Source organism: Scyliorhinus canicula, chromosome 13 (assembly GCF_902713615.1).
Source record: "Scyliorhinus canicula chromosome 13, sScyCan1.1, whole genome shotgun sequence".
Classification (NCBI taxonomy): domain Eukaryota; kingdom Metazoa; phylum Chordata; class Chondrichthyes; order Carcharhiniformes; family Scyliorhinidae; genus Scyliorhinus; species Scyliorhinus canicula.
This window is the reverse complement of record NC_052158.1, coordinates 102,926,805-102,949,011: the sequence shown is the minus strand read 5'-3', so window position 1 is coordinate 102,949,011 and position 22,207 is coordinate 102,926,805. Positions and strand designations below refer to the sequence as shown.

Here is a 22,207-nt window from a genome sequence, read left to right as displayed (position 1 = left end):
AGCATGAGGCGATAATGACCACAGAGCTCAGTCCACAGCAGACATTGTAGTGTTTGTGACAGTTCAATGCAGTACAGCAAACACTGGCAGGCAATCTGAATTTTATTTAGGCCTCCTCCTTCAAAGTGCCACTCCAGCTGCTTCCCATTGGAGAAGCTCTGCATTATGAAATGAAAATGAAGATCGCTTTTTGTCACAAGTAGGCTTCAAATGAAGTTACTGCGAAAATCCCCTCGTTGCCACATTCTGGCGCCTGTTCGTGGAGGCTGGTACGGGAATTGAGCCGTATTGCTGGCCTGTCTTGGTCTGTTTTCAAAGCCAGCGATTTAGCCCTGTGCTAAACCAGCCCCAGCCCCCCCCCCCCCCCCCCCCCCCCCCCCCCTCCCTCCCCAACAGCTCCATTAGTGGGATTCAGTGATCTAGTTTTGTTTTGCTGCTACCACTGTATAATTATTGGTCCAGACAAATTAACGCTACATTTTTCTGGAAATATATTTGATTCTGCCAAAATGTGGTTAATTAGGAAGTGATGCCGGCAATGGTCATTAAAGAGGTTTAGTTTGAAGGTGAAGAAACCAGCTAGGGCTGTTTTCATTTTTCCACATATGGATTTGATTTGATTTTTTTAAAAAGTCACACATGCAGATTATATTGAAGCTGAATCAGAATGTACAAGTTGACATTGGAAGTCGAACAAATTCAGTTCCAGCTTCGTATCTTGAAAATTGGTTATTGTGAATTGTGATTTTCATTAAGATGTATCAAATAAATGTCATAACGTTGAGTCTTGCTAATGCTGCAATTCACATTTATTTGATCTTATTTTCATTGCACAGGTTATGCATTTAATTCGAGCTTTAATTTTTATTGGAAAAACTTTTTTTTAAATCTTCTAAAAAAAACAGCCAATGAATGTCCTCTGAAGCTAGTTTTAGTTTGAACTGTAAAGAGTTGATAAAAGTACACTCGCTAGAGCAACATCACTTTTATAGATGTTTGTTTTTACCTGCTGAAACATAATTCTTTGCTGTGTCTTTCAGAGATCATTGTCGTTTGAATTTTGAAATGAACCTCTTCAGGAGTTCAAAATTAATTTCGGCGTTATTTCAGCCTTATTTAAAAGTCATTTCAACAAGGCATGATTCAGTGAAAACATACTGAAGTCAATACCATGTTGTTTGCCAGGCTGTAAGATCTATAATTCCAAGTGACAAAGTCCTGAAAACTGCCGTGTATCTGGGGAAATTGTGATTTCAATAAGCTATGATAATTACCTTAGTCCGGAGTTTTGCCATGATGTGGAGCCTCTCTGTGATAGTATGTATGGTGGAAATTCCTGAAAATCATAAATCCTGTCCCTGAACATGATACTTCCCATTTTCAGGGATGGGAACATGATACTTCCCATTTTCGGGGTGGGTGGGGAGGAGATAGATTTGGGGGCATTTCGCACATGCATGGTTCATGGCGCCATCTGGCCATTTAAATCATCAGCTGCCTCCACTCGTGGGATTTTGGTCGCCCAAGTGTGTGAAACCCGAAGCATGCAGAATAGACCTGGTCAGAGCAGGTCTGAATTTTGTACTTCTTTGGACAGCCAGATTACCTTTTGAAGAGGTGATGTGCCCCTTTGGGGGAGATAAGGTGCCCTTTGAATTGTTAAAAGTAGGCATAAATGAACTATCAACAGACCTGTCAAAATTATCAAAAGTACCAGTCAATTTTGTCTTGAGGACCTGTCTCAAGAACCTGTCAAAAGTGTTGAGAGTAACTTTGAAGGCACCTGTCAATTGCACTTAAGAGCTCTGCCCTTTAAATCTTTGAAATCAATGTCTGGAGCTATTTCACTCTGTCTGTTGACATAAACCCCAGGACTTTCATTACTGGATTCGGGCTGCATGGCAGATTTCACAAGCATCCATTATCACAGTAGGTGCCCGCCATTTTACAGTTTGACTGACAGCTACAAGTGGTTGTAGACTCTTTGAAGTGGGACTATGGATTCCAATTTTTCTTGTCTTAAGGGATTGTGCACTTGAATGAAATGTTTATTGTTACAAGCTTTATCCAGTTGAAGGAATGTAAATGTAGTAATTAGAGTGTTTTATTCAATAGAGTGAAGTCAGCAATAGACATAACTTTATCTTATCTCAACTCTGCATGGATCCTGAAATCTGCCCATGGTGGATACTGGGTGAGATGGTAGGTGTATGAGCAAAGGGTGTTGGGCCATTGGTTGGCACTAAGTAGGCATGGCGGCTACATGGTGGGGTAATCCATGGGACATAATTTTGAAACCAGAGTGTGGCCATTCAAGAGTGTTGTCAGGAAGCACTTCTTCACACCAAAGGTAGTCCTAATCTGTAATATTTCCTCCGAAAGATGTTGAGGCGAGGTCAATTCAAAACTTCAGCGCTTAAGATTGATAGATTTTTGTTCAGTAAGGGTATGGAACTAAGGTTGGTAAATGGATTTAAGATAAAGATCATTCAAGGCTCGAATTGCTGATTGGAACATTTCTGTTGTTATGTAATAACTTGCAGACAGTCACCATTTAACCATTTATAAATAGAGTCATTTGCTTCCATTCTTTTCACTCTGCATTTAAAACAGAGGTGGAAGAATTTGATTAGATCCACCAAAAGACACTGGCATCACAATGTGCAGTTACCTCATGCCTGGTGCCATTGAGGATGGCAGTATGTATACTTCAACATGATTGAAGTGTGAAGCTCAGCATGAAACACGCTGCTGATTGCTGCACGCTTAGCTGGGGAGGGGGGCCTTGTGAGTGTGGTGTGTGTGTGTGTGTGTGTGATTGATATAACATACTGCTGGCCTGTATTTCTTAAAGGCAACCATCTGCCCCTTGAAGGGTTGCACTCAATTTATAGCAGAAAGTCTTAAAATGATTGCTCTTCATGCTGGCAGGGTCCAGAAGAAGAGGTCCGGTCTACTGTTTGGGGTTTCCATTACAATGGAACCAACACTATGGAGCCAGAATCCTATATTATTATTTTATTTTCTTCAAGCCGATACAATGTATTTTTTACCGGGTACAAAATTGCTTGTTTTAGGTGGGCTCCAAGTTATTTCAGATGCAGCATTTATCACGGGCTTTATACTGCTGCACGTTAAGACAGTTTTGATGCCATTAAAATATTTTCCTCTGTGCAGCTATTTTTAGTCTACTGGCTCCTCCCCACTACAATACAAAACACAAAGTTGGAGACCTTTGACTTACAACAAAACACCTAAGGAACTTCTCGGTGTCAATAAAAGGAATAATTAACATGGCAACTTCAACACAAGGGTGGGGATTTTGAACCCGCGATCACCGCAAGCATAAACGGTGACGTGGGCGCAAAATCACTTGGAGAGTCGGGATATGGGATTCCCGCCAGCGAGATCTCATTTCCCGATACTCTCCACCCCTTGCCAGTGATGTAGCAAGGATACCGCCCTTCATTTAAATGCACTTTGATAAATTTGAATATTATTAATGGGCCTCTCAGCCAGCATGATCCCTCCTCACTAAATATTCAACACTCGCCAATGTGACGTCATGCCAGCGTGGTTTACAGCAGCTTCAGAAGAATGGGATTCAGTCGAGGGGATCCTGCAGGGGCACCAAGGTAAGTATAGCCCCTGGGGAGAGAGACATGCCAGGGCAGTGCGGTTGGTGGGTGGGTGAGAGACCAGATTTGTTTGGTGGGGAATGGGGTGTAGAACGGGGGGGGGGGGGGGTCCTCCGTGTTCTGTGAGAAGGGGTGATGAGGGAAGTTTCACCTCCGAGCTGATCGGGGCGCTCTTTAAAGGGCATTCCCATCTCTGTTGATCCAGCCTTGCTGGCTCTATCAGACCTCGCCAGACCGATGGTGTAAACCCTGCCCCCAGATTTTGTTTTATCAGAATGGCTGAAGATCTGGGACGCAATTCAGCCACCGGGTTGCACCCGGCATGGAGCAAGGTGTGAGGGGTGAGTCCTGGGAGAGGCCCAAATCGGGCTTTGCACTGGGCACCGAACTGATCAGGAGTCCCCAAACTTGCGGAGCCTGGTGCAATCTGGATCACACCCTTACTGGGCATGAGCCAGATAATATTCAAGTGATTAGACTCATTTAAATATGACAATGCCACAATCGCCCAGTGCCCGGAAACCACTGGCTGATGTCGGCAATTAGTACTGGTCTCCACAAGCAGAGACCAGTTGTCATGGCCACTAGAATGTTTTGGAGGCCATTAGAACCCTCTGATGGTTGGCGACAGGGGAGCACAGTACCCTGGGCCTGCTAGTCTGCGCATTTGGCAATGCCAGGTGGTCAGGAGCACTTCCCAGGTGCCAACCCTGTCGCCAACCATCAGAGGGTTCTAATGGCCTCCAAAACATTCTAGTCAGGGCCTGATGAGGGCCGTGCCCATTTAAGGGGGAGGGGTATAAAGGGTGGGGTTATGAAGGGCGTGGGGTGAAGTGGGGGTATGAAGGGGCCTCATAAAGGTTGAGGATGGGTGCAAGGGAGCAAATGAATTTGTGTGGGTGAATACCGGTCTGGATTCCATCCAGTCAGCAAGAAACATCCCGCCAAACTCACCCAAAATGACACTTGGAAATGTTTTGGCTCAATCAATCACACCCAGAGTCTGAAAACTCAGCTGTACATCTGGAGAGAGACATGTTGGTTTCAATTAAGAGCCTAACACTCTGACCATTTATGGGAAAAGCCAGCCCAAAGGCCTGGGCTTCTTGGCCCTTCTCGCCGGTGGGATCTTCCTGTGCCTATGCAGCTGGGTTCCTGTCTGATAAGCACCACAGAAGACTATTGACTTCAGCGGGACTGAAAGATCCCACCGATGACCAATAGTGAGTGGTCTGCACCGCCGGAAAAGACGCGGGGGAGGGGGGTCTCGGCCAAAGTAGTGTGCATGGATACAATCACCCTTCCTTAAAATATTTTTCTATTGCACCAGGTTATCTTACTTTGAAGTTTACATACTTTTCTTTAAGTCAGCCCAGTAAATGGAAATCTTTTCAATGTGTTTCGAATGTAATTCTATATTCATGCCATACTTTTCAAAAAGCTATCAATTTGCTTTGTTTATACTGAGTCCTTGGGCTTTTGATGTGCTCTCTGCTCTCGATTTGAATTGCCCCATTTACATTGCTGCCATTTAGCCCTTGTAACAGGAAGTAATCAATTAAATAATATTTGTCTAGCAAAGAAAATGGGTTGAACTGTGAGGAAACAGGAAGGTGTGTGCCAGAAGGGAATTATCAATTATTTCTACTATCTGCTTATACTCCAGCATAAAGTCTGTTAACAATTTTAACCATGTTATCCTTATGAGACCAGAAGTGGACTTCCTTTATAATAGGGTATTTCAGATTAAGAATTAGGCGAGTTTCCTTAAATAGCTGAAGGCCAGGTGAACTACTTTTTTTTTAAAAACCCAGATTAATAGATGATCAATTAATACAGGCTCTCCTGTTAAAGGGGCATCACGAATAACCAAACTTAAACAAACATTAAAAGGAAGCACATTGAATTAAAATCCTGTTCCAATTATCCATGAGGTACTTCAATTCCCCCAGTTACCAGTGATCGCAGAAGAGAAACCTGGCCGAGTGTGATTGTAAATCTAAACAGGGTATTGGATAATTGCATAGATGTGAGTAACTCAAAGCAGCTGCCGCTCTTCAAAGGAACCTTGTTTTAAAGAACTTGAAAGGATTCAGTTGCTGAATTTCCAAAGGAGCTACTAAAAATAATTAGCAACAGAGTTTGCTTTTATTGGGTGCCGTAGTGTACAAGTTAGCTCTAGTCTCTCTCCTTATCTCGCTGGTAACAAAGGCACCCAAATTGGTCTCTGATTTGGGATTCCCTGTAGCAACAGCACATAATATCCAGTTCATGAATTTACAAAGGGCAGTGAGGAGGAAGTACATTGGTGCATCACAGCTGGCACGTGTTGCATTTTGCAGTCGTTTGTAGCAAGCTATCAACAACAATCGACTGATCATATTTTGCTTGTCATTATATACATGCAAATCTGGATTAGGACTCCGAAGGATTGCTGATATCTCCCTGTAATTCCGATGTTTGTTTTCTTTCACTTGCAGTTTTCTCACCTTGTTTTCTCAAGCTGTTTAAACTTACTGCGTCCAGTTTACCTCGTCAGCAGCCCCCTTGTACCTTATCGAAAATGGGCATCCTTCAAGTATGAACACAGATGAGAGTTAAAATTAAGTAGGTTCTTATCCACCAAGGTAAAGCCAAGGTCCATCCATGTTTGATCTTAACCTGCTCTTCTATCCAGGCAGCTGACGCTCAGCATTCAACAGGGTACCAGGGTTCTGAACTTCTTCGAACTAAGTGAGATGGTAAAATGGCCAATTGCCTAAATCTTGGGAACGGTACAGAATTGGACACTTTAAATTAAGAATTGGACATCATGGGCGGGATTCTCACATACCTGGCAGGGCGGGGTGTCCCGGCAGGATGGAGTGGCGTGAACCATTCCTGCGTCAGGCCGCCCCAAAAGTGCGGAATCCTCCACAGTTTCAGGGGCTAGGCCGGTGCCGGAGTGGTTTGCGCACCGTCGGCCGGCGTGGAAGGCCTTTGGCGCTGCGCCAGCCGGGGTCGAAGGGACTCTGCCAGCCGGTGTGGGTCTGCACATGCGCGGGAGCGTCAGCGGCTGTTGACGGCATCCCCGTGCATTCGTAGGGGGGGTTCACCTTCGCACCGGCCTTGCGGAGGCTGATACGGTCGACGCATAGGAATAGAGTGCCACCACGGCACAAGCCCTCCCGCGGATAGGTGGGCCCCGATCACGGGCCAGGCCAACGTGGTGGCACCCCAAGGGGCCAGATTGCCCCGCACACCCCCCAGGACCCCGGAGCCCGCCCATGCCACCAGGTCTCGCCGGTAAGGGACCTAGTCCAATTTACGCCGGCGGGACCTGCATAGAACGAGCGGGACTTCAGCCCATTGTGAAACAGAGAATCACCGGGGGGGGGGGGGGGGCGCTGCAAGCGGCCACCGGCCGGCGCGCGTGATTCCCGCCCCAGCCGAATCTCCGGCGCCAGGAAATTCGGCAGCCGGCGGGGCGGGATTCACACCCCCGCCCTCGGTGATTCTCCGACCCGCCGGGGAGTCGGAGAATCTCGCCTCTTAAAGCCATATACAGGCCTGATGGGAGTTCAAACAGCCAAGTTTGAATATACTGGACAGAGACAGACAGCCAGGGCAAGCCTGGGCCTGCCATGTAAACAAGACATCGGCAGATAATTGATCCCGTTCAAATGGATCAATTGTTGTGGATTGCCCGCATAAAGCCAAACTTCCTGGCACCTAGATTTCCCATATATGGGATAAGGTTACGTGCGGACATTGCACTCGAAGATGGACTCTGGGGGGTGTTTTCCTGGTGTCCTGCAGAGTTACAATCAGCAACTTCTTTGGCTGTTGAGACGCCCACCCCAAAACCTAATGGACTGAGGGCCAGAGAAGCTTCTGGAAGTGCGCAAAGAGGAGTATAGGAAGAGGCATCCAGAGACCCTTTCCAGCGAAGACTTGATGCACAGGCAGAATGGAAGACTCAACAGTGGACCAGAGGACAGAAGGAAGTAATGTGCGGGGCCCACCTTTACAGAGAAAGGCCCTGGCACGACCAGACCTCTGAGGCTTGGACCCGCAGTTCGTTCCAGTTCATCGGCACGCGTAGTATTCAGAATCTTAAGGAATACCATTGTTGGGATAATTTAAGGGATAACTATTTTATTGTGTTTGGCTGAATTGTGAACTTGCATTTGTCCTTTGTTCATCTCATAAATAAGGGTACGTGGGTAAAACATTTGAATAATAAATTGGTCAATGTGTCTGGAAATTTACAGACACCAGTGGTGTACCTTGGGTGGTCTTTGATAAGAAGTGACCTAGTTTCTCCAAATTCAAACACACGAGTCTTGTACTCTCCAACATCCAGCCTGAGCCTGAATTAAGAGGGCAGTCATCCAACATGATGGACACGATTCAAGTGGGTGGACGAGAGTACAATCATCTGACCAGTAAATTGGACCATAAACCAGGGGCTTAATTCTCTGCCGTCGGAATTCTCCGTTTTGCCGGACACCTACCCGTGTCAATTCCCGTACACCCATGACAAACCCGAAGGGGAGCGAAGAAAGAGAATTGGAAATGGCAAACCGTGCCGATTGGGAAGAAACACTTGGGATATTTGAACAAGAACAAGACATGGTGTACTATCACCAAGCCATTTATTCAACCTCCACCCTGAAGGAGAACATATATCCTGGGTTCCAATTTCATGCGGAAATGTAATCTCTCTTTCGACCTGGTGAATTGCTGCATATGGTTGATGTCCCAGACAAATGAGGCACTGACAGAAGTAGCCACGGGAACTGCATAAAAAGGACTTCCGCCATTGGGGAGTTATGGCTAAAACCCACCAACATGACGGATGAACCGGGGGCACAGAGAATCCTTGCACAGCACACACAGGCACTCGCAAGCCACAAGCATGAGTGTGGCCGGATTATCGGAAAAGTCATTATGGAAAGCCCTGATCCAAAACTCCAAAGACAGTGCGGTTTCCCCAAGCAAGCCGGGGGGGTGGGGGCAAAATAATTAACAGTTTATTGTAACAGTGAGTCCTGTTTTATTGCTTCCACCAATAATTAACCGATTTGGCCAGTAAGAAAACTGGACAGATCATGGAGGTTGACAATCAATTACTGGGAATTGAACCTAACCGCCCTGATCACAGCCCCCAATCATGGTAGCGACCAGCTCCAAAGCCACGATGAGGCAGGCCCCACTAGCCAAGTATGACCCCAAGGGGCCATTTGTGCCAAAACAAAAGGCGGGAGGATTCAGGGAAGCAGGCAAACAGGTCCAAAAATTATTTGTAGACGGACCCTGTATAGTGGAGGATGGGAACAGAAAGACCGGGTGCAGTATCTGTGTGGAAGACCAGCAAGGAAAGCCCCTGATGGCGATGGTCTGACAGCTTCCCACCCAGATGAGTGCCCAGGCTGCAGAGCCAGCAGCCATAGCTTAGGTCGTCTGCCACCCTGACCAGTTCCCCACACTGGCAGATATACACATAAAGTATGTACGTCTGCAATAGGTTAACTGATTTCCTGCCACTGTGGGAAGCTAGAGGATTAATCTCGGCAGATGGAAAACCTTTACCGTCTGCACCCATGCTTAAATTTATTTTTCAAGTCCCCAAGGACGTGAGTATGACATTGTTAAAGTTAAGGCCCACCATTGAACTGGCACAATTGGGAACATAAGGGCAGATGAATTATCCACTCAGGACGCCCAGGAGGGGGAACTGTGCCAACGCCCCAGACCCCATACCAATGGATCAATGCCTGGACGGTAAGCCAGACTAAGATTGAAGACCTTAAATAGGCTCAGAGCAGCGACCAGGACCTGAAACAGATTCAGAAAGGAGCATGCCCCATCCCCTTTGATAGGTTGTGTCATACAATTACAGTAACGGACGGGCTAATCCTTAAGGATGGCCGGTATGTGGTACCAACCAGAGACCGCAACCAAATTATTTATCAAAACCACAGCATCCAGGGCCACCATGGGGCAGGAGTCACAGATGAGCGAATTAAGGGATTGTGCTGGTGGCCAGACATGGACAAAGATTGCAGCATTATGTTCATAACTGCATAGTCTGCGCCCAAAACAATCCTGACAAGTTTATCCGTGGGCAGAAGGTCCCTGGACAAATCTGCAGATTGATTACATTAGTCCCCTACTGTCCGGCGTGGGATGTTACCGATACATCCTGGTCGTCATTGACACTTTTAGCAAGTTGGTCGAAGCCTTCCCCATTCAAACCAGTCACGGCAGATATCCTAGTGCAGCAAATCCTTACTAGGTGGGGGTGTCCCTCTCAGTATAGGATCGGACCAAGGCATTCATTTCACCGCCCAGGTGATGCAACGGCTAATGAGGTTATTTGGATCAAACAAATGTTCCACATTACGTTTCATCCTCAATCCAACAGGATAATGGATTGAAAGAAATGATCCAGCAGAATAATCCTACTTGGAACAAAATCCCGCCATTTTTCCTCATGATAGTACAAATTCAGTTTCCCGTTCCATCGGATTCACCCCCCATGTGTTTATGAGAGGGATTGAACCCCTGCTAGGGCTGGAGTTATCCAAACCCGAGCTTTGCAGCCCTTATCCATGAGATTGCAGTCAATACATTGCTGGAAAACTTTCAAGCCGCAAAACTAGCAGCAGCCGTTGAAATGGAAAAAAGAAGGAAACAGAGTAAGGCCTACTTTGATGGCAAGGTGAACCCCCATGGAGTATGAGGTCGGGCAGAAGGTAATGCTCCCAAGTCTTCCAGCCCAGCACATTCCTATTCCCAGATACACAGGACCCTTCCCGATGGTAGATAAGGCAAGCCAACCCGTTTACCAGGTGCTGATGGATTTCGGGAAAGCTGGATGGTATCATGTGAACCAAATGTAGGCATTCGGCTCCCAAAGCAACCATCACCAGTACCATATAATGCTAGAGGAAATTGATACAGCAGTCCCCAACCATGGGGTCCGGACTCTGACCCCTTGTTGCCAGTTCCACCCTCACAGACCCCAGACACAAGACTCTGTCTAATGTCCCGGAGAAAAAGGAAACGAGCCATGACCAAGCCACTACACTCGAGTGAACCTGGCGCAGGATTCCATGGAAGCACCTGGTACGGCGCTCAGATAAAGAGGCAGTGGAAAAGCAAGACCCAGGTAGCCAGAGCCGCCCACATAAAATCACTGCCTCGGAAAGAATACAGGAGACTCTGCCTTCCCTAGTTGTAAATAAAGAACGTGCAGTGTGCATTTTATATTTATAACTTTAGGCCCTGCAACAGGCTCATTGTCCCCTTTTCACTTCATCCCCGTCTCCTTCCTTGGATTTCACGGAAGGTGGCTTCCACTGCCCGTTCCACCTGAACCTCACACCAGTAAAACAGTAGCAGATGTTAGTTCTGCTCCATGAATAAGCTGTGCTTGAGAGATCCAAGGCCCAACTCAGGGAGTGTCAGCTGGTATCAATTAACAGTGCGCCACATTACAGTATGATTGTAGTCATTATCATCAACCCACATCTTCTTGTCTTGTATTACACCATGATTGTACAAAATCATGGTTTCCTATCCCTCTTCCGAAGTCAGTGACTTTGGCTTCTCCATCTCTTCTCGTCTTCATATTCTCTACTCATACTCACGACTTCCGTTTGTGTAACTCAATCCTGTGGCGAAATCCACGACTCATCAGTCCGGGAAAATACCCAATTAAACATGGGCTTCTAAACCACTCCAATTCAGAGTAGACACACAGACACTTGCCACAACCTCCGTCCTGATCATAGAAGAAGTCGTCTCTTGCTAAATCGGTGAATCTTGGCTGTCATTTTCACCATCTATTCTCAGACAAGCCTTTTGCTTCGCCGTAGCTTCTCATCTTCATCATATCTTTTCGTCTAACTTCTGCTTATGGGACTCTGCCTTGTGACAAAAGCCACAACTCATAAATAACAGGAAAGCAAGCCCCTTAAACATGGATGTCTAGATGACCCTGGCTTGTGGTATTAGCCACAAAACGTATCGTCCCCACGAGGCGCAAAATTAAACACGGGTACCTGTTTAAGTATAATCACAGTCTAATTTTGTATTATACTTATGATGTCTACCGAAAATATATACGTTGGGTTGGGATTAGGATTGTTTGCCTGAGATTCTGGTACGTGCCTGTCCAGGAACTACGTTAGAGTTGTGTGATCTGTTTCTCTGACACTCACTGGATCAAAAGGAGAGACTGTGGTAAAATGATTAATGACCGGACTCTTAGGCCCGATACAGAATTGGACATTTTAAATTAAGAACTGGCCACGTTAAATTAAAGTCATCGTCAGAACTACAGACAGGCATGATGGGAATTCAAACAGCCAAGTTCGAATACACTGGACAAAGACAAGACTGACAGCCAGGGCAAGTCTGGGCATGCCCTATAAACCTCTGGGTAGGCTTCGACAACAAGTGAAATAGTTACTCTGGATTTGAACCCACCAACCTTTGTATTCTCCAACATCCAGCCTGAGACTGAATTAAGAGTGCCGTCGCCCCACGTGACAGCCAAGATTCAATAGGGCGGATGAGAATAAAAACATCCGACCAGTAAATTGGGCCATGAACCAGATGTCTGTAACACTAGGTGAACAAACTATCTAATTATAACAAAGATAGTTGGGGTATTGGGTAAACTCTGTGGAAGGGAATTTAGTGAAAGCCGGACCCATACCCCGGTTGATTCCCACACACCGATGACTAATCCTAGGGAGAGAGAAAGACAATTAGAAATGGCAAGCCGTGCCGATTGGGAAGAAACACTCTGGTATTTGAACAAGAAATGGCCCAAATGGATGGAATGGGGTAATGCCCCAATGTCAGATCTGGGATCCAAAGGGAAAATTTGTTGGGACCGCGCCCATAAAAAGTTGGGCAGAGTTAAGTAAGGCAATTGCGATTGTATTGGTGCAGAAGTACATCTAGGTATCAACAATGTCCAGGTGAAAGGTCACCCCATACCGACAGATGATGCCACTGAGAAGCAATAAATGGAGATAGAAAAGAAATCAGCCAAGGCTAAATGTTCAGGTGATTCCTGTATGGTGTTGCAAAGGGAATAGGAGCCATTGCTAATTGTCTGCAACAGGATAGGGAGAGAGTGGGAGACAAGCAAATGGTATCTTCACGAGCTAAACAATGGAGGAGAGGCAATAAAGGAGAATGGCATAATCAACCCTGTCCAACACTTCAAAAAAGTTAAAGAATGCAAAACTTGTAATATAATCCTCAGGACAGCTCGCAAAGCGATTTTATCAGAACTCTCAGGTTATCCAATAAGTATAGGGCGAGATTCTCCCAAAACGGGAGAAATCGTAAGATTCTGGTCCCCGGTCGGGGCTAGCAGCCCTACGCCGTAGGCTCCGGCATGACGGGCTTAACGAATATCGTTAAACCCGCTTGCCGGCTGACGCGTCATATGACGTCAGCCGCGCATGCGCGGATTGGAAGACTCCAACCCGCGCATGCGCGGATGACGTCATCGCGTATTTGCGCGAAACCCGCGCATGCGCGGGCCGGGTTGCCCCTCAGCCGCCCCGCGAATGGATACTGCGGGGCGGCGGAAGGAGAAAGAGTGCGCGGGCATCGGGCCCATGGCACCCTTGGCACGGCCGTGGTACTGCCGTGCCAATCGGTGCCATGGTTATGAAAAGCGAGTTTGTGACGCCGTTTTTACGAACGGCCAGACCAGGTGTGTTTGCCGTTCGTAAAAACGCGTAAAGGGCTGGGACTTCGGCCCATCGAACAGCTGTGAATCGCTGCCGGCCGTAAAAAAACGGCGGCAGCGATTCGGGTCGGGAGTTGGGCGGGGGGTGGGGGAGAATAGCGGGAGGGCGGGAAAAATGTCGGGAAGGCCCTCCCGCTATTCTCCGACCCGTCGTGGGGGTCGGAGAATTTCGCCCATAGAGTTTACAACTGTACTTCTGCAATTCACTGAACTACTTTCCCCAAAATATTTGGAATACAAAGTTATAGTAAAATATTTTTTGCATCAAGTACAAGAAAACTATGTTTCCACAAATGGGTCCATGTTCCCTCCAAGCCCAAATCCGACATTATGCAAGAATTATGCAGACTAAAGTGTCAAAAATAAATCATTTTTACTTTTACACTGGTTTAATATGGGTAGCAATGTTCTTTGTCTTTCTGACTGAGGAATCAATAAAAACAGATAGCCTAATTGAGGGAACTTTAACCCTTTACTATGAGCAAGGGCAACAATCTGAAAGCAAGTTCAACTGGCCTCAAATGTGCCAACGTTTAATAGGGGATCTGGAGAGTTGCTCTAGAGAGGAGGGTCAATTATTTAAATATGTTGATGAGGCTGCCTACCTACAGGGGAGATCTTGTGGAGTGGTGATAGATACCTCTGGACCAGATTTTCCAGGTTCAAGTCCCACATCAGGACTTGTTGGCCACGGAAGGTGAGATCATACCGTAGTCAAGCAGGTTGATTATCAGCCAGTATATTCTTCCAACACGCCTGACGGCAGGCAGTAAGAATGGGAAAGTTTCCTGGTTAGCCATACTGCAAAAGGCAACCGCAAACCATTGCAGTATGTTGACGAGAGTAATCGTGGACCAATTCAATGGAATTCCATGATCGCCAACACCTCTTAAGACATGGTACTTGAAGGAGGAGAACAGGAGCAGGAGTATTTTCCCACACTACCCTCGCCCCAGCAAACCTACTTCCCTCTCCATGATTGGTCTTTCTCACCATGATCCAGCCACCCATTTGAGATTCAAGGCCCATGGTCTCACAACAACTCTTCAACACCGTCTCTGACACATTATCTCCCTATCAACTTATCACCTCTTCAGTTCTGTTTGCAATTTACCCCAAAGTCACAATCTATCTTGATCTGTAATCTCTTAACCCTTCAAACTACATCCCCCCCCAAAATTCACAAACTCTTCAACCTCGACCCGTGATCTCCTCTCCGTGATCTCTTTCTCCTTCTCTCCCTTCCATATCTGTACCCTCCCAGCACTGGTAATGCCACCTGGCAGCTCGCCAGCCTCTCAATCTTACTGCTGCCAGCTGTAAATCTGCGAAAAAATATTAAAATAAGGTCTTGCTATTTATTTCAGCAAGGCCTCCATGTTGCCCACATGTCCAGTTTTCCCTCCACCTTTGCTCCTTACCCTCAATTTCATAAATGTCAATGCCATTGTCTCTGATTTTGACTATGAATAAGAAGGAAGAACAAAGAGAGCAGAATTCACTAGCTTAAGAGCTTTATTAAAATCGTAGCCCCTAGAGCAGTAAATAAATGCCTCCTTCTTGGGTACAGTCTCTCCCACGGAAGTGTCCAAGACTGTAAACTAGGCTGGATCTCGGCATCAGCCTGAATTCTTTACTGCCCGTTTCCATAGGGCTTGTTTGGGATTGGTTAGGGAGTTTGGCTAAGGGAAAGGACTCCCAGACAAGGAGTTTTCTTGTTCCTGATCTGAAAGAATATCTGATGCTAAATGAGAGCAGGCATACTATCTGGGGTCCAGACCTATAACATATGCTTCCAAAGGCCATATGTTATAAATTATGTTATGTTAAAGGTCAATTGCGGTGGCATTTTGCACACTGCATCTTTCCCACTGGTCAGAATGGCAAGATCCCGCACCAGATTCTGCGTTTGGAATTTCATTAATTATGCACAGGTGAGTTCCACTCCAAATCTCCTGGTGGGCCGGCAGCTGATTCATCCGCCCGCCGTCAACTGGCAGGTTTGAAAGCCCCAGCGCCATATTTAAATAGCAATCCAGCGCACTCATATCACTCTCTCCAGCCCATCTGTCTTCACCAGACCGTGCAGAATGTCAGGGACGCAAGAAGAAGTCTGTTACTCGATTTAACAGCCCCCCCCCCCCTCCCGAGGCCATCACCTGCGAGACGACAGTGTTCCACCTGGACCTATACCCACCACATCTGGAAACTTTGATCCCCTTGTTTGTGAGCTTTCCGTTCAGGCTTGTCGGGGTTCAGCTTCACTCCCCTTGGTCTTCCCTCTGCCTTCCATTATTCGTCTTCTTCATCTGTCTCCTTGCCCCTCTGAGCCCTTGAACCTCCACCCCACCCCTTACAGAGCTTGCCTCTTACATTGTCCCCCTTGTCTTCATCAGGCTACTCCCTGTCCTGGCCTCACCTTCCACTCCGCCCCCAGGCAAACCTTGGACATCTGTCGCAGTGACTGCATGAGTCCCACAGCACAGTCCTGTCAAGACAGACACGTGTGTGGCACCTGAGTGAAGATGATCCCTGTACTTTCCAACCCCAGGTGATGTACTGCTCTGACTTGGTGGCACAGGAGGGTCTGTCGGTCCAGCAGTATGGTACTTGGCATGGAGATGGAGGGCGGGAACCGGTCTGCCCCGGCAGCGTGAATGGCACATCAGCAGCATTGCAGCACTGTGGCACCTCGATATCTTTTACGAACTGAGGGCTACCTTGTGCCTGCCACTCTTTAGCAATCGGGTTTTAAACTGATGTAAATTCCCACTGGCATGAAACAAGGTTGAAAGGCTTGACGGGATTCTGGCGGTGAATTGTTTAAATGAGCATTCATAAGTCGCAAGTGAATGCAAATGGAATTCACATCAGCAGCCAGCGGGAAGAATGGCCCGTCATTGGGAGAATTGCAAAATGATTTTACACCAGCGGATTACTGACTTTTTGTCCCCACCAGATTCTCTGCTCCCACCCACCACCAAACCACAGCAGGTGGGATGGGAGAATTCCGCCCCTTGGGCTGGATCATCCGAGTCTCCGTGCCGAAATCGCGATTGGCGCGGGGGCAGAGAATGGGCCTCAACGATGAAATACGGTCCAAATCCGCTCCCACGATTCTCGGTCCCCGGAGAATTGCCGCGAATCGCGCGGTCTGTGCAGTGCAGGTAAGGGGGCCATTGACAGAGGCCTCCCCCCCCCCCCCCCCCCCCCCCCGCGATTAACCGAGGGTAACTGGCCGAGTTCCCGATGGCGTGGTTCTAACCACGTTTTGCCTGTTGGGAACGGCCGGTGGTGGCTGCGGACTCAGTCCGCGGACGCCCTGTTGGGGGGGGCGGGGGATCCTTTACCGGGGGGGGGGGCCTCATGGACAGCCAGGCGGGTGATCGGGCGGCACCAATCATAGACACAAGCAATCTCGAGGGGGCCTACATTTCCGGTGCCACTCCGCGGTGCTAGTCCGCCATATCCCACGGGGCGGCCGCCACAGGACGCTACCATGTGCATGTGTGGACTCCCGACCAGAAGTGCAGGGCCCCGTATCCGCAGCCAGAGCTGCGAGAAGCACTGCGGGGCCCTGCAAGCCCCCGGCAGGTAAGAGAATCACTCTGGACTTTCTAAAGGAAAGTGCAGAGTGAAACACCTGCGTTTTGACACTGACGCGGGGACATAGCCCCATTATTGGAGAATCCCGCCCCTTGTCTCCAGCAAATTCTTGCACCACTTTGTCACTGTTGACATCCCGATGATAACATTCCTGGATTGCTTGAACATTCAAGTGCCTGAGCTGTGCCTCACCCAGATTAGCTAGCTTCATTCTGGCTTTATGGGCAGTGTACATGCTGGAGATTATCAGCAGGCAGTAACCTCTATTTATGTTGAGATTGTGGACCTGTGTGGAATTTTGGGACTGTTTCAAAGCAATGAATATGTCAAACTCTAGTAGATCTTGGTTATGACATAATTCGTTTTGACCGGGCATTGATAATACGAAGATTATTCATGAAATCCGATATCGCAATGTTTCACAATGTTCCGCAGTCAGCTTGTTACCTGACTGGTAAAGCAGAAATTCAGTGAAGCATAAAAGGCAATGGAAAATAGGTACCTACCTTCTTTGCACTGAAATTTAAACTGGCTTGAAGAATGATAATATAGGGTAACATTCCAAAATACACAATTCTGCTCATGGAAGTAGTGCTCAAAGCCATACAAAGTCTCTGACAGATTTTCATGCTGGAATGTTTACAACTGTGGAACAGCATCTCTCACAGGATAGAATTCTGCTCCACCCCATAGTGTGTTCTGGCAACAACTCATTTGGTCAGTCTCCAGTGTCTAACTAATGACCCAGCACCCTGAGAACAAGAGAGAAATGCATCATGTGATATTGTGTAGCTCGATGTGTACTAATGACGCCTGCTGAAAAGAGGTAGTAACTATAAGTTTTAAACATTTGAGAGGAAATAAATCCCACTCTACATTGTGCGTAAAGAATATATCTATGTCACAGATTTATTTGAAATACACCGTTCATGTCATTGCCATGACAACTCTTTTGTGCCTGCACAAACATTGGTTTTCCGTATGTGCAAAAGTTAAACAAACATAAGAATACTACGTTTGTTCCCAATTCTTTGGAAGTATGTAAGCTTTAAATAAGTTACTGAAGATTGAAGGTGAGCCTCACTTTTAAATAATATGGGTTTTAAGATCAATAGATTTCTTTATTTATTCTAAAGTGATTATGAATGTAATTCTCAAGGTAATCCAGAGAGTATCCTTCTGTAACAAACAGAAAAGGAATTTGCTTGCATGCTATGTCCTACCTTTCTAGCTTGCTTTAATAAGCCAGGATGATAATGTACAGTCCTGACAAGAAAGAACACCTTTACATAAGATTATGGGTAGGCACAGAACTAAATGATAGTCAGAGTCCTGTACTTTGTAAAAGGCACAAGAAGTACTCCAGACCTGTGTGCACTTGTCACATAGAACTCACACATAAACTGAAAAGAACATGTTTAGAAGGGTCACAGTTAGTGGATGATCACCCCCATGCCTTTGTGAAAATACTTGAACAGTTGAATTCCTTCCTTAATATTAAATGTAATCATCCTTTGTTGCTGAATTTTATTTAGTGATTAATAAAAAATAATTAAACATAATGCCATGTGCTTCTTTTAGTCATCTCCAACACCAAAACATGACCTTATTGTTAATTTTGCTGGATTTAATGAAAAATAACTATATAAACAGTCAAAAAAAAATGAAGACTTCTTTTAGTTAGCATGTTTTTTAGAGTTTTTTTTGGACTGTACGGTATTTTCTTGGACAATACAGTATTGCTCCAGCACTCCCCTTCCACGTGCCTGGGAAATGCTCAATTCCAAAGGAGATGATAGAACCAGAAAACTTTTCATTGCCAATAGGATTTCTATGGTTTGACCTCCAGTGTGGGGAAGAAGGAGACTATTGGTACTTGCAATAGGAGCAGGAAAGGACAGTGTGGAAAAGTCAAAAGGCTTCCCATCTCATTTTGCTCAAAGTTTGCCAGAATGGTGCCCAGATACAGGGGTAGCCAAATGAAGTTGCCTTTCGTCCTGTTTCTGCTCCTTCAGGTTTTGGATTTGAATGGGAAAGGCAGAAGGATGAAGGAGAACTAAAAGATGTAAGTAGCCCTTCTTTAGAACAGAGACCCTTACATATTGCATGTTGGAAATACTGAGTCGTAACCAGAGGAAGATAAACAGTAAAACTTGGGAATTGACTGGTACTGGTTTACTGGTTCCATTTTAAGCTATGCAAGACCAGTACCAATCATTCTCCAAGTTTTCCCCCAGAAAAGAATCCTTATTACAGTCCAATGTCACGACAAGATGGGCTAATGTGCCATCGATTCCAGCCCCACTTGACCCGGAGTCGCAAAACAAGTGAAATTACAAGTTAGGCACGATCGAACAGCCTCGTTACGCCAGACTCAGTGACGTGACAAAGCCATTAAATCTCACAAGTGCGACGCTTGGAATGCTTCGTGAGATCTAACGAGATCTCAGGAGACATCATAATCTGGATCTCGCACTCTCTGGGTGAGATCCAGATTAACATATTTCAGTGAGCCATTAGGCACATATGTTGGCGCTCGATTCTCCAGAGGCCCAGAACGAACGGCCACACCTGGGAGACCTTGCCATGGTGCCATTTAGCACTGGTCTACACAAATGTAACTAGGGGACTCTCCCAGGCCATTGCAAGTCCTTGGGTGGTCGTGCTGTGGGCAGGATGGTACCCTGGCACTCCTGCTGCCACCTGGGCACCTTGGCACTGCCACCTAGGCACCCTGGCAGTGCCAACCTCAGATAAGGGGGGCTTGAGGACATGCTAGGAGGTAACTGGGGCATTCTGGCATCTGGAGGCTGCGGTGGTGAGTCTGAGGGGGTAGGTTGAGAGAGATCAGAGCAGCCTTTTAAAATGGAGCCCCGATCTCCTGCTGAGCTGACATCAGCTCGTCAGTGCAAGTAGTGAGGTAAATGCGGCCTTGGCATGGCGTTTTCCTCACTGAGGCCAAAAATACGACAGAGTCCCGTTTGATAGCGGGATCGTTCTCGGTGCTGCAGACACCAGAAAACACCTCACTATACATGCTAAAACGGGACTTTGTTTTTTGTTAAATCGCACCTGTTATTTTAAAATACCTGAGTTCCTTGGCTGAGTCCAATATACTACAGTCACCAGGTTTGTGACTTTAACATAACTAACCTTTTATTCTGTACAGTATTATAATTAAATAGACAGAAAAATGTAACTGACCGTCCAATACCCTTTCTCAACACCCTCTGTACACAAACAGACAACAACGCGGAGGGGAAAGGGTGAATGGGAGGTAAAGAAATATTAGTAAAAATAAAAGAATCTTTGATGCACCAGGATGGCTTCCAGTTAATGTATTTCTGGAATTCAAACTTTTGTTTCGGTACCTCATTCTTCTAGTCTGGAGACATTTTTCGCTGGAAAGATTGTCTACTTTCTCTGCAGATTCAAGATTTTAGTTCAAATTTACAGCAAAGATGTGTCAGGATTTCACTGGTTTTAGAACAATAAAGCAGCGAAAGAGAGAGAGAGAGTGAAAAAGTGAGTGTCTGTCCTTTTCACTTCCAAGTTCTTCTGTCAAGTTCTCTCAGAAAGCATCAGGTCAGAACAAATCACGTTATGGTGGTTAGCATAAATGCTTCTCAGCTCCAGGGTCCCAGGTTCAATTCCCGGCTGGGTCACTGTCTGTGCGGAGTCTGCACGTCCTCCCCGTGTGTGCGTGGGTTTCCTCCGGGTGCTCCGGTTTCCTCCCACAGTCCAAAGATGTGCGGGTTAGGTGGATTGGCCAGGCTAAATTGCACTTAGTGTCCAAAAAAAATAAGGTTAATGGGGGTTGTAGAGTTACTGGTATAGGGTGGATACGTGGGCTTGAGTAGGGTGATCATTGCTCGGCACAACATCGAGGGCCGAAGGGCCTGTTCTGTGCTGTACTGTTCTAAATTCTAAATTCTGGCAGGCAGAACACTGTTCTTGGCCAACCCACAGGTTGCCAGCCAACCAATTGACCAGACTTCCTCCAAAGCTGGTTCCTAAGATTACCTCAGCATCTGTTTCTCCTCTCCAAAATACAAAACCTAGGAACACACTGTCCTGACAAGCAGGCTACTTCAGCCTGAGTCATATTCCAAATATGGGTCCTCGGACCAAAATTAATTAAAAGAAAGTGGGAACAAAGAAAAGGAAGCACCCTTACAGCAGAAGAAATTGAAATCTTTAATTATTAGAAAAATTGCATTTTATCTCAGATATTTAAGTGCTCAGTCCGTGGTTGAAGTGTCACTGGGGACCCAGTGATTTCATAGGACCCTGATTTGCATGCATTAATAAAGCTGCTGTCTGAATCAGGCAGACACCCTGGCCACCTAAATAAAGGACACAGTAAAAGCACCTATGAGCAGGAATAGAGTGGGATTGAGGCTACAGATTTCAGTCGATTTTAACTAATATTCTCACTGGCCACATGGAGGTAAAATTTCCCTCAATGTTTCTTTTCCATCTAATCTTCTCCCTAGTCTTTGTTCCCTAAAGTTGTTGACTCCCTCAGTGGGTGGTGCCGGCATGCCCATGTGGCCATTATCGTGTGTGAACCTCGGAAAATGAGGAAATCATTGAAAGCGGGATACTCTATATCCATATACGTGCACTTCCAAAAGTGTTTACCAGTCATGAAGTTGGATAATATTCCTGTCCAAAATGCCAGGATGCTGTAGTCAAAAGTTGGGCCTTCATCACTGTCCCAACTCAGCAGGAAAACAAACCAAGCTCAGCGCCAATCGAGACAGTTCCTGATCCGTATAGATCAGAAGCAGAGACTACTTCAGGGGAACAAAGCCAAATATCACAGATGATGGAAATCTGAAATAAAAACAGAAGATACTGGAAACCTTCAGCAAGTCAGGCTGAGTCTGGGGAGACTGAAACAATAACATTTCCGGTTGGTAACCTTTCGTCATTGCTGGAAGACATTAAAGATATTTAAGTAAGCACGGAGCTGGGAAAAAAAGGAAATTAAATGTAGCAATCACCCTGTAATTGGGTGAAGGGTAGGTGTTGGACAAAAGTAACGCTGGTGCCAGGCGAAGCACAGCTAGCTGAAAATGGCTGCAGCAAAGTAGCAGAAGAGAGAGAAGTATGGAAAATCTGAAGACGAGAAGGGGGCTCTCTTGGTTTGGGAATGTGGTGGAAGAAACACAGACAGATTCCAGGGTGCTGATCT

At 46.4% G+C, this 22,207-nt stretch overlaps 1 long non-coding RNA gene across 1 annotated transcript in view; it reads right to left on the bottom strand.

The window, feature by feature from the left end:
* The window catches only part of LOC119976366, a 28,135-nt gene extending 10,432 nt beyond the window's left edge, over positions 1-17,703 (bottom strand). Inside the window, exon 1 of the long non-coding RNA XR_005462913.1 lies at positions 17,514-17,703. This is a non-coding gene — a long non-coding RNA (uncharacterized LOC119976366). The remainder of the gene's footprint in view (positions 1-17,513) is intronic.
* Between the last annotated feature and the right edge of the window lie 4,504 nt (positions 17,704-22,207).